The sequence below is a fragment of the Drosophila persimilis genome, unplaced genomic scaffold (genome assembly GCF_003286085.1).
Source record: "Drosophila persimilis strain 14011-0111.01,24,50 unplaced genomic scaffold, DperRS2 tig00000000-arrow-pilon, whole genome shotgun sequence".
Taxonomy (NCBI): domain Eukaryota; kingdom Metazoa; phylum Arthropoda; class Insecta; order Diptera; family Drosophilidae; genus Drosophila; species Drosophila persimilis.
The window spans coordinates 22156018-22169324 of NW_020825288.1; the positions used below are offsets into that span (position 1 = coordinate 22156018).

The window sequence follows — 13307 nt, forward strand, 5'->3', positions numbered from 1 at the left end:
AATTAAATGTCGTAAATAAAGAGAAAATAATAACGTTACAGTATATAAAATATACATATGTATATGTGAATGTGCAACGACGATCCACAGACCGCAAGACAACGAGAAAGAGCCAAAATTTAAGAAACGAGTCACATTAAATATTAAAGAATCAGCAAGAGATACTTTGGAGACCTGAGAAAAGGAGCAATCTCCAGCTGTTGGTAAGTTTCCAACGTTAAATTTAGTTCATTTGGAATACAAAATTCAATGGGCTCTGGGAAGAGGAATCCTCATTAACAGGAGCCTAATAGTAACCCTTTCAATGGGATTTAAATACATAGGAAGTGGTTTCAAAGTTGTTTAAATAATATAATATTAATAATTTGTTCGCTGAGATTTTCGTAGTAATATTTTGAAAAGGGTCTAAGATAATATTAGCAAAGGAAAAAAAATAAAACAATTTTGAGCAAAGTTCTTTTCCGAGTTGTAATTAATAATGTTGTGAAAAAAAAAATATATTGTCAGTCGTTAACCGCTTGGTAACAGTTAACAAATAAACTCAAATTTTTATAAAATTCGATGTGCAAAACCGACAAAAGCTTTGGATTTCAACTCTCAAGTAATTTGGACCTAATTACGTACAACTTTTCCATTTTTAGTTTTCCTTAAATTCCTTTGGGTGTCCCTCCGGTTTATTCAATTTTATGTACCCCACAGTTTCTCTCAAAGAACAAAGCAAAAAAAACTAAGGAAAAAAATTATAGGCGCATCGTTAGCTAATCAATGACCGGAACCCTGATTTATCAGCTCCTTTATTGATTTATTTGAAATGCCGGGGAAAGCACTTCTCTCCGTATTCCCCTCCATTTTCTGCTATTTAGGGTGCCCAACTTGAACATTTACGAGTTGTGCATTTAGATGGCAGCCGATGGCGGCCAGGGAAGTCCCATAAAAACAAAGTCGACGCCATAAAACAAAAGAAGATGGCCAACCAAAGTGCAACCAAGAAAAAAATTCGCACATATGAAACATAAAAAAAGTTGCTCTTTGGCGTTTCTTAAATAGTTTTATGCGTGCCATCAGAAATGTATAAAGGCCGCATAAAATAAGGAAAGGAAACCCAAAAATATCTTTAAAAGGGAAATCACTCGAATTGGGGCGAAGTGTATTGTATTTTGGTTTATCCCAGCAAAATTCTATGCAAATGAGTTTTGGGCCGATAAAAGTCCTCCGATTTTTATTGTTTTTCGTTCCCAGTCTTTTTGTTCTTTTTGTGTGCTTCATCTCTCAGAAGCTTCCGCGCGTTGAAGCGTTGGAATTTACCAAAAGCCACAGCCAAACAAAACAAAATGAAGCTGACGAAACGAAAAAGAAAAGTAGAAAAAAGAAAAGGGGGAAAATGAAAACAAATAGAAAATGCCTTGAAAGTTTTATGCGATTTTGTCTGCCACCGACGGAGGTCCAAGGAGGCGTGACAAAGGACCAAAGGGTTTGCCTTGGCAGTCTGTCGGAATATCCTGATGAATGTGGTGCCAGAAGATAATGGAAGGAGACTTCTATATATGGGTTCATATATTTCCATTTCTGCTGTCTGTTCTTGGGGGAAACCGCGTGAGACAAATTCACTCGGGGGAGGGGTGCAGAGTATTAAGTTTTTCCTTAGTTGAGCAAAGTGTTACAATTTGAATTATAATAAAATTAGGAATATTTGTAGAATCAAAAGTGAGTGAAAGCCTACAACCGCAGCTTTCCTTTAACATTGCGATTTATAGGGTCTTATTTTAGCTATTCATTTTAGTTATAAATATAAAAATATAAAATACAGATATCAAGAATAAGATATATTGTGTGACTAGTGTGTTAAATAAAGGTTGTACGAGTAGCACTAGGATCAGCACCAAATAAATACACAGGCTAATGCCAGTTCACTCTTCCTGGTAAAACATCAGGAGCAACTGGAACCGTGCTAAAGCTTTAATCAAATGTCAATAATTGATCATAATCGGAAGAGCTTCCGCGCCCGATAGGGCTTATCAGAAGCAGCCAAAGAATGATTAGCTGAATCAATGATGCGAGGAAGAGCGGCCAGGAAAACAAACCGGCAAGTGACAGGCAAATACAGGTAAAACGTAATTAATGCACCCTCATTCAGACTAGACCCAGAATGAACTGTGAGAGAGAGCTGAGTAGTCCACATGGGGGTCATGGCTATGGTATCGTGGTTTTTATAACCAGTTGGAGGTAAAAATAAACTAAACATATCTAAAAAAAAAAGGGGAGTTACAATCTCTTCGTATTTCCCTCTCTCTCTCTCTCTGTATATATATTTGTGGGCTGGAACTCCCTCTTTGTCTCCCACTCATTTGGTTATCAGGTTAATAAACGTAAAATGAGCTTGTCTCAGCAGCAATAATAATGAAATTTCTTTACCCGGTCACGTGAGCGGACAATGTCAATCTCTCCTTTTTTTTGGATGTGTCAGCTTTTTGCTTTTGTTAGGCGTATTCCAGTTTTAAATGCTTGTGAAGAACTCCATAAAAGATACTTATAGGTTTATCTTGTTTCCAAGATAAAGGTCTCTGAAATATAATGTAAATTATTTATTTGGCTAATTTTCCTTTAAGACTAAAACGGAATTTTTGTTCTCTTTACATAAGCGAGGCCATACTTTAGAATTATATTTATCATAATATTTAGGAGTGCAGGGTATTCCAAAACTCTTAAGTTACTGGAATCCCCTTATTCTTGCTTGAGTGTTGATTATAACGATAAGCTCCTTTAACCACAGGCATGCAAATTGCTTGTGCACAAAACCCTTAAATTTAACTGCTTCTGTCCCCCTAAAATACATACACACACACACACACACGCTATATGTGTGTGTCTATATGTAAATGAGTGGAATGAAAAAAGTCCTCGGCAAATTCAATTTGATTCGCTTCCCTTTCCGTTTTCCCACCTCATTGGAACCTTTTCTAGTTCAGCACACTTGACACTCGAGATGCTCTTGAGATGGTCTGTTTCCTCCCTCTCTTTTCACCTGGGCTTACTTATATATCCCAGTCTCCTCTTCTTCTCTTGCGTGGGTGTGTGTGCTCGGTGAACTGGTAAACAGCTGACATGGCCACTCAATCTCCTTTGCCGAAGGCAACAGGTGAACAACAGGCATTCTGCTTATTGAAATGTTTTCGACACTTTTTTGATTGACGCCAGCAAAATAAAAAGGAATATTTTCTGCTTTCTTTTCTCTTAAATTTGTCAGTTTTAAAGCTGAAAGAAGTCAAGTAAAGGTCTTTCAGGCCTTCTTTTGTTGTTTAAAAACTGGCAGGTTGGAAAGATTTTTGCCGCATTCATTAATGGACAAATTTTTAGGTCAACATTGTTACGTTCTTTTGTGAAAGAAAAGCTTTTATTTATGTAAGAGTTGAATGAATATTTTGACAAATTATGGTACTTCCAGCGAACACAAGGGACTGCTCTTAGCCAAGGACTTTTTGTACTTCTTTTGAGACTTCTAACAACGGTGTCCGTTCAAAAACTGGCAGATATGTAAATATATAAGAGATAACTTTTATCTGAACGTAAGAAAACAGTTTCCAATTTATTTTATTTAGCTTAAGTCACGTTAACACTCTCTCTCTCTTTTGGGGACACTCAGAATATCTCACACAAGTACAATATAAATATCCACACTTTTGAAACTCCTGTCAAAACCAAAGAAGCTGCTTATCGTTCAATGCAATTACGTATGTAATTATTAAAATGTTCGCCTCTTCGCTGCATAAATCACGACACGCACGTGTCGATTATGTGTGCCAAAAAAGTGGCCAGAAAATACAAAAGGCAGCCAGCCCTACCCCAAAAAAGCCACAGCACCGAAGGCCAAGAAAAGTTGGCCAGAACAATTGAGGAAAGTTTTACCCCGGCTCCCTCCCCCCAATCCTCCGCCAAACTCTGGCTAATAATCTTCTCAGGCTGAAAATGCCCTGCAGTGTAGGCTGCGTGGCCCAATAATTCATTCTTGATTTCAGCCTTAGTCCAGTTGGAGGTTGAAGTTTTTTTTTTTCGATTTCGGTTCTTGCGGTGGTCCACAGCTGTCATCCCCCCAGCTGGACTGCAGCATATCTGTGCTCTAATTTGCATTTTTATGTCTGTAAGTGATATTTCTTTGCACTTTTTCGTCCTCTTTCTATCCGTCTTTTTCCTCTGAAGCAGCCACAGCAGGCAGCAGCCAAGTGGAATACGGAATTTTTATGTTCAGTCACAAGAGTAAGTGAATATTTTTGGTTTGGGCTGTGGAATGTGGGCTGTGTAATGTGTGTAAAAAGGAAGAAAATCCTCCTGCCTGGTGTGATAAATCCTGAATTTTTAAATATACATAAATCAAGAGAAAATGCTATCACTGGGAATGCTGGGAAAAGCGATATGTGGAGAGATCCAGTAACTAACAGCATTAAAATTGCATAGCATACTTTTCCATTTCGCCTGCCATGTGTGGCCCAAAGCTAAACCCCCGAATCGATATCATATATTACCTTCTCAAGCACAGTTCTTGCTGTTGTTTTTATGGCCTTATTTGCATAATCAGCTTACAACTAATTAAAAGGCAATCAACCAGAGATGGTGAGAGATACACGACTAAGGCATATTCAATAGAAGGTAAGGTGTCTTTGAAGCAAATAGAGGACTGCCTTACCGTCTGTTGAACATGCCATGAATACCACAATGGTAATCTGCCAAAGCAAAACTCTCAACAATCTGGCAAAATACACACATTGGCACCTGGTCCCCCATCACCATTACCTCCCACTTCCCGTCCCTTTATTGCCTTTCACCTGCACCTGTTACACGCGCAGACAGACAGGAGAGAACTCATGGTGGAGATAGAGATAGAACCAGGACCCAATCAGTGCTGGCACAAAATGGAATTTTCCCTTCTTTAATAGAAAACGGAAATGAAGTCTCTGAATATGCAAGTTGTGGGTGGATCAGTGTACGTAGATGCCTCTGTATGAGTGGGCTTAGGCAAAAGCAGTTGTTGAGAAGTAAAGTCAGTCTGTTGGATTCATCATGATTTGATTTGATGTAGGATATGGTAGATATTTTAATATTTGCCTAAAAGTACATAAGTTTGCCATAAATTTGGTTCTGTGTGATGGAAAAGTTGAAATAAGTAGAAGTACCATCCTCAATGCAAGTAAATGGAATTCCAATAGCACTTAGCATATTTTGTATAATCGATTCTTGTGGCATCCATATTGCATATGTACACGCACATACACATGTAACATTCCTCTTGCTTATATTGCATTGCTTCGCTCTTTTCTCGCTGTCAGTTCAACTCGTCGTCTAACGAGGAACATCTCAAGGCCAGAAAGAATTTCAGTCGCGTAGAGCAACATTTCGTATTAAATTGTACTATCTTTTTTTTCCAACACCTTTTCTTGATAACATTAAATTTAAAAGAGGTTTAAAGATAGAGAAATGTCTTGGGAAATCTTCTCATCCTTCGTTTTCTTTCAGCGAACCTTCTTCCTACTGTTTGCCGCCTTTCACTTCCTCTGATTTATGTAGACTGAACAAATTAGCACTTAAAACTTTTCTGTCCTCGAGCCTTTGGCTTTAATTGGCAAGGTAAATAATGAACCTGAAGATAAAGAGAGCAACTCTTTATGGCAGTTTCCTAGCCACCAAAGTTTAACTCCTTTGGTGAATTTAAAGTGTAGGGGCAGCAGAGGATTACAATTTTTCCAAAAGTGAAGCAAATGCTTCAGTAGATACATTTTGCATACGCCGTGTGGGCCCCATATGGAATGCACTCTATTGAATGACGAGTGCGTATACGCAGCGTTCGTCGTCGAGTTACGTACACGCAACGTTGGCCAGAATGAGATTTAATGTGCTTCGTCAGGAATTGTTGGTGTCTAGGCGCTAATTTGATATCAGCCAAGGGTAAATACAGAGCCCCACATCCAGACCAGGTCTAGTGGCTGTGTCTGTCAGGTTAATAGCTATCTCCCCGCGCTGCCACTCTTCCCCCTCTCGCTCTCCTCTTGCCAGCATCCAGCTGTCCCATTAAAAGGTCTCTAAACTCATATGCATTTGTCTCACGTGTCAAGCCATGTCGTTTATTGCCTATCTGATGAGTAGCTAGGGGTACAGCAAAGTGTAGGGTATGGTAAGGGGGGACGACACCACCACGTTTGCCGCTCATTAATTTCCATCGTGTAGGTTTTTAATGAAGACGCGTGCCTGGGAAAGGGCTCCCGTTCGGAACAGTCGGAAATAATTTATGCTAAGCCAGAAAGTTAACCCGCTGCTTGTTAACCGTATTACGCCTTGAGCCATCCTTCTCCTTGTGCTCTGAAAAATAACCCAAAAATAATGAGGGACAAACATCCTTTAGACAGGCAGGGCCAAAAGTTTTTCGTAAAATTTTAATCACTTGACTTATTTCAATTATGAATAATTAGCGGAGGAAAGCATGGGTATGTAAATTTATACTCAAGATAATTTTGAGGTAACGGATAGGATAATCTACTAATATTTAAGGCCAAAGGTTGTCAAATTGATTCAAGGAATTTTGGTTTGATAAATATATGTATATTCAAAATATGGCTTACAAAGGTTATAGTATACTACAGACTCGTTCCAATTCCGACATGGATCGAATACAAACCAATTTCATTATAATACTTCCACTCACGGTGAAAAAATAAAAGAATAAATATATTAATCTAAATGTAACTAACCTGCTTCCCAGAACTAACCAAATTGCAAGAAATTCCGTTAAAACCAATAAAGAAGGCAAATCCAAATCCCTAGAAAAACCAAGTCTGAGCCCAGAAAAAGCAAAGAAAAAACTTAAAAGACGGGACCTAAAATAATAGAGCAAGTGCCCCTAAGGGCATTTAAGCGGCTTGACTTGATTTAAATTTTCCATTTACTTTCCGAAAGGAAATAAAATGTTTAAGCCAAGGATCCCTCTGTCCCTCTCAAAGGACGCACAAACATAGACCGCGTATAGGGAGATATCCCACACTAAGACAAACTAATCACCGTTGACAGTAGTAAAACGAATGAAATACACCCCTGGACGGGTGGACATAGGACCACACATTGGGCAGGCAGCAGGAAGTAGAAGAAACCATACAAAATCCGATTTTATAGCATATGTACTAGTATGTGTGAGAGTTCGGCTTCCCTTAGTGCTTTTTATTTTCCTTTTAATTTAAGTTGATGCGCTCAAAGTGCAAATAAAGGCAAAAGATTTATAAACAGAGCTTGGGCATCTGGCTTTCTCTTTTGTCCACTAAGTGAAATATTTACACAGTCAAGAAAACAAGAATACCGACAGCAAACAGTCGCAGCACAAAAATATAACAACACAAAAACAGTCGCTACAACAAGTGTAACAACCGAAACAGTCACCTCAATAAGTATCACAACAGCAACGGCAACAGCAACAGCAAACTAAAACTTAAACCGCAGTAGCACATGTGAGCTACCCAAAAGCAAACAAAAGCATTTGTTTTTTCTCTGTTTTTACATGAGTTTCCAGGCGGAATTTTCCTCCTTTTTTTAGGCACTTTCGCTGCAACAAAACGAACCACAAATGCCCCTAAAAATGTGTTGGGAGGAAATGTATTTCGGTCATAAAATTTCCGTGCCTGCAATTTCGAATGGAATTTTGAACTTTAAGTAAAATTTAAGTAAATGGCACAACGTAAATTTGTCTCTTTCTTGTGGTCGGTTTGAACTCAATTTTGCTGAGATTTTCAAGGCAATTCATTTAATGAAGATGCTTGAAAGAGAAATTGAAATTTGCATGTCAGGAGGGTAAATTTGTTAAGTAAATTCTGTGTACTCTGTGTCCTTTGTATTCAACCTTTGTTAGTATTGTTAGGCGATGCTATAAATAGTTCTCAGTCCAAGCAGACAATATCTGTCCCTTTCCTTCTTTATGTGGATTTTTGTAAGCATACAAATATTTAAGCTGCTCAGTTGAAGCTTGAAAAAAGGATAATGAGCCGACATATGTTATGCCAAAAAAATGAGGATAACCAAGGCAGTGAACAAACAAATGAAATCCAGAGGAGGAGACACATAAGAGAGTTTAAGTCAAGCATTTCGACTATGGGATACCCAGTAGAGGACAAGAAAATTTAAGCAGATTCCTTTGAAAAACTCGCATCTTCAATATTGGTGATACTGGAGATATATGTATAAACCAAAATTATATCCTCAAACTATTATCGTCTATTGGATCCATTTTTATATTTATCCTTACATATACATGCTTCATAAAGTCGAAAGTGATTCTGACTGTTAAACCTGAAGTGTACAGGGTATCTACCACCTAAAGGCAGACAAAACAAATTTTCCGCCTTGGGGCAGCATATTTAAAAATGACACAGAAACAGAGGGAGAGAAAAAAAGGGAATGTGCGTAAAGCGTCCTGTAACTCAGGAAAAGCAGGGAATGAGCGAATATGTCTACTATAGTAGAGCAAGAAGTGAAGGAGAGAGAAAAAGAGACTGAGAGAGAGTAGAGGGAAGCAAGAACAGCTAATAATATTTATGGCGCTCATTTTAATGCCAACTGTCAACACAAAAATAATGCGCATCTCCACATATGAGGATTCCATTTGACGTGTGTGTGTCTGTGTTTTTGTGTGTAGGTGTCGGTGTGTGCGTGAGAGAGAGCTCTCTAACGTTACGCGGCTTAGCTTCTCGCTCAAAAAATTACACAGAATGTGGCTCAAAATGTGTGAAAGGAGCACTGGCTGAGAGCTGCTGTTGTATTTAATTTGTAATAAAAATAAAGTGCACATTTATGGAACGAGACACGAAGTCAGGTAAGGGCCAAATGAATTGGTTTCGTTTTGGAACTTTTGCGACGGCATCGTGTAAGCACAAGACATTGTTTAGCCGAGACAAATCCTATAAAGCTATCATATAGGTCCCATCCTATACGTCCTCAATAAATGGATCAAATATAACAATTCTAGAGTAAAATAATTCGCAAATTGCGAATTCCCGTTGACAGATAAGATATGGATATCAATAGTTGGCACTCACGAATTTTCCGTATTCGTTTGGTTACATAATAACTAAAATATTTCCATTTCCAAAAGGTAATTTCCTTCCTAGCAAAATATCGAAAAACAATTCTGGAAGGAAACACTATTGAAGGCAAAAATTTGCGAAAACCGCAGCATGGCTGTATGTATATTTAATTTTGTATGAAAGTAAGGTTCATATCAAACACGCAGTCGGCTGGGAAAATCTAGGATCTATGAGCTTCATACAAGTAGTTAATATTTCCTTTGACCCAAGAAAGTATTTCAGCAACACTTCACCTAGAGCTTTTTTATCATTTGTTTTACACCTCCAACTTTTTAAGCTTCACATCTCTAAGGCTTCCCCTTAATTTCCCAACAACCAACCAACTTTGAAATCCTATACAAATATTCTCTTTAAAATACTTTTAAAGCGAACAGTATTTAAATAACAAAACAAATTTTTATCAGGCCCTATTGAAATTTAATACCAAGGGTGCTCCGAAATAAAAGCAGCACAATTCCCGTCCATTGTTTGCCGAAAACAAAGAGAAAAATAAATGTAATTGGGATTTAAATTAGGTAATCTTTTATGAATTTTCTCAGGTGTTGAAATTTTCCCCTCGCCTTTTTCGGAGTCTGCTTAAAGTGCTCTGGTCTCTATCCCGCAGACGGATTTCTGGCAAGATGGTGGAAATTTTATTAGTCAAGCTTTGAGGAATTTCACGCTGAATTGCAGTCTCTGCTCAAGTTTAATTAAAATTATTTCACTGGCATCTGCCGAGTGTTTTCAATTTGATTAAATGAAATGTGCAATTTCTTTGCTTCCTCCGACCCTGCGAAAGAAGATGGAACCACAGAAAGAAAGATATAGAGACAGAGCAAGCAAAAGTTTCCATTTCTTTTTTGCACTTTGTCAAATAAACTTGACTGCAGAAAGTCAAGACCCGTTTTTGTGGTTCACCAAGGCAGAAGAAGTCAAATGATGTGATGGTTGCCAAGGTGCCCCACGGCTTTGACAGTTTTCTTTTTTTATTGATAGAACGATTTCACACACCAAAGCCGAAACTGGAAACCGCATCACAAATAAACCCAAAGAGTTTCTCCGAAAACGGCATTTGATAGCGTTTCAAAAAGTTATCGTTTCGCATTGCATACTTTGAGGAGCCCATCACGTGCGTATCCCTATCCTTCTGTGTGTGTTCCTGCGGTGTATGTGAGTGTGTGTGTGTGTTTGGCATGTTTAATCAGGCAGAAACCATAAGCAAATAAGCAAATTGTTTGCAAATAAACCAGTCGGAAAAGTTTACGAGACCATTTGAAATGCTGACGTGCAAAGAGAGTGAAAAAACTCAGATGGCTTTTGTCTGAGATAAAACATTGTCTGCGGGAAGGAAGGGAAATTTGTTTGATGATGCTCTTAAAAAGTTTCGTATTTGTTGAATGAGTGGGCGAAAAGTGTATTCGAAACCCCTTCTGGTAGTTTATTTAAAGTGTTAGTTTTGTCAGTGTTTATTAGCTCTTTAATACCCGTATGTAAAGTTGATGTGCTCACTTTTGCTCACTTTTACACATGTTGATGCCTTGATAATTAAGTGTCTTCTGAATAATTGATTATATTAAGCACTGATTAAGTGAGGTATATGTTGCTTTTAGCATTCAAAAGCTTGAATTATACATACATGGAGAAATAAATTTCAAATTCCTTTAATCATATTAAAATCATATTCATATTAAGAGTGGTTTCCACCTACTTTAGGTGCAACTGATGTTTTCAAAGCTCTGCTGACACTTGCCGTATCGCAACGTTCAGAAATTAATTATTAGCAGTATAATTTTCTCCTTATATTCTTCAAGCTATCATTAAGGTACAAGTAGCTGCATCATCATCCACTTTTTCTGCTCCTGATGGCGGCCGCAATTAACGATTATTTGCTTAGTGCATATCCCTATCTCACATCTGCTAGTCTCAAAGCAAATTCCCAAAAGGGACAGAGCAAGGAAGAATTTCCAATACCGCTTTATTAGAAGAGCCTTGAAAGGTGTATTTTTACAAGGATGGGCGTTCCTCGAGCCCCCTATTTCATGTGGCACATCTATCTATTTACATCTCCCAGAACCCCTGTAGTGTTTAGCAACAATAACTTAATTTAAGCAAAATCTATAACTAAAGTAAAAGCGTTTTCAATACCTTACCTTTTATAAATATACGCTTGCTTTTTGCATCTCTCTCTCTCTCTCTCCCTAATGTAATTTTCAATCTGCAAAGCAGAGACTGCGCTGCTTTGGGCGACAGAGGCTGGAGTGCGCCATCATACAATGCGGCTCATATAAATAGCGAAATGAGAGTACAAAAATAAAATCCAAAATAATAAGAGCTTTTGATAAAGTTTTCCTACCAATACTTTGTTATTTGTGGGATACAAAATTTGAATAACAATTTACTTCTACCATTCCAACAGATAATTTACTTGGCCCCCATGTTCCCTTTACGGTCCATAAATAACTCAATGTACACAGATCCGACTGGGTGACTGAACCATAACATTTGATGGGTTGATGGACAAAAACAGTCATGCCGCAGTCTTGTGGCGTTGGCATGACAAACAAGATGACAGGCTCCCGTTTGCTTTCACAGAAATGACTAGCAATTGATGCGTTAACCCCAATTTGATTTGTCTGATTGTCAAAAGTACAGTCTTTCAAGTGGCTTCTTTGCTCCCATCCATTCTTTCTGATTCCCCGACTAAGCTGCCCAGATTACTGTTCATTAACATACTACAATAGCAACAACATTGACGGGTCCCGGTCCCTGGCCTGTCTGTCAACAGAATCGGCGAAAACAATACCAATAGCAAAACCGTCTGAGTGCCATACAATGGCCGCTAGCAGTCGATGCATGTGCCGTCTCCCTCAAATACAAACAAGTAAATGAATATGCTTCAGTTCAGCATAAATATTGTTCGTTTTTTGGGGTGGCTTATAGAGCTACAGATGTTGACCCACATTTTTAGGGAGAGAGAATATAACGGCAAAGAACGTCTCTCTAGCTTAAAGTGTAGGGCAAACAAGAGAGAAAGCAAACAAGAAAGGAACTCTTTAAGTGAAAGGACATGTGGGTAAGTATGTTCGATGGAAGTCATTTTTGAGGGCGTCTTTAAGATGGGATAAGTTAGATAAGCTTAGAGGAAAGCATCCTCTTAATATATTGAATTCTTAAAGAGTATATAAAAGGATGTATACGGTATAAATGTAAAGTAAAGTAAACGATGTAAAACCATCAATTAAATTTATATTCTAAGAGATATCTTTCGGACCAAAGATCAACATCGAAACTGAGAGAAAAATGGCATAGAAAAAAGAAACACAACCATATTTATATAAAAATTTCAGCGGCTATGTACAAATACAATTTAAATAAATAAATTTCTCTTTGATTTGAACATAAATGTATTCAAAAGTATTTTTAATACGGATCATATAATCGAAACTCATCCATTTTCACATTTCCATGTTTAGTGCAATTATAATTATTAATATTAAAATTATTATAATAAAAAAATATTCGATTCCCAGGACTTTTTCTCTGGGAAAAGATTTCAGTGAGGCGTCAATCGGCTACAAAGAAACGAATCGGTAAACATTTATTTGTTACTATAATTCTACAAGAAATATGCAGATGTATGTTAATGAAATTCTCTTCAATAAAAACAGTCTCGAACTTTTCATTTCATTTCGCATTTGCAGCGCAATACAATTCATTTCAATATCTAAATTGTAATGCCAAATGCAGCTCAATAAATCAAGAACAACTGCATAAATCATATTGGCCTACTTTTGTAAATTTACTATGGATATGTATGAATGTATATGTATAGATTACCAGCTGCAAAAAGTATCCCAAGCAGCCCCAAAACTGCGGCTGTACGAGTAGTCGTTATCTTTTTGCACAATTTTTGCATGCTGCGGTGACTGTCAACAAATTGATTTTCAATTTTTATGCTTGCCTAAACGGAAAATTCACAAACAGGGGGAAAACACGACAACGACAAACAGTTTTGAGTGTGTATGTGTTTGGTTGGCATTGGCAATGCATTTATTATAAATGAGGAAAAGGCGGAAATTTCGAGCGGCCATGGGTCCTACTCTCGACAGTCAACATTGAGCAGTTCCCCGAATTTGTTCTTTCTGCTCGGTCCCGTAAGTAGAATGCAAATATTCGTCGAATTTCCATATATATTCGTTTATGAATTTGTTTTTCGAT

The 13307-nt window shown here is 37.7% G+C and overlaps 1 protein-coding gene across 1 annotated transcript in view; it reads left to right on the forward strand.

Annotated features, from left to right (window-relative positions):
* Positions 1-132: 132 nt before the first annotated feature.
* The window catches only part of LOC6591639 (soluble guanylate cyclase 88E), a 48027-nt gene continuing 34852 nt past the window's right edge, over positions 133-13307 (forward strand). Inside the window, exon 1 of the mRNA XM_002017094.2 lies at positions 133-203. The gene's annotated coding sequence lies outside the window, so the exon portion shown is untranslated. The remainder of the gene's footprint in view (positions 204-13307) is intronic.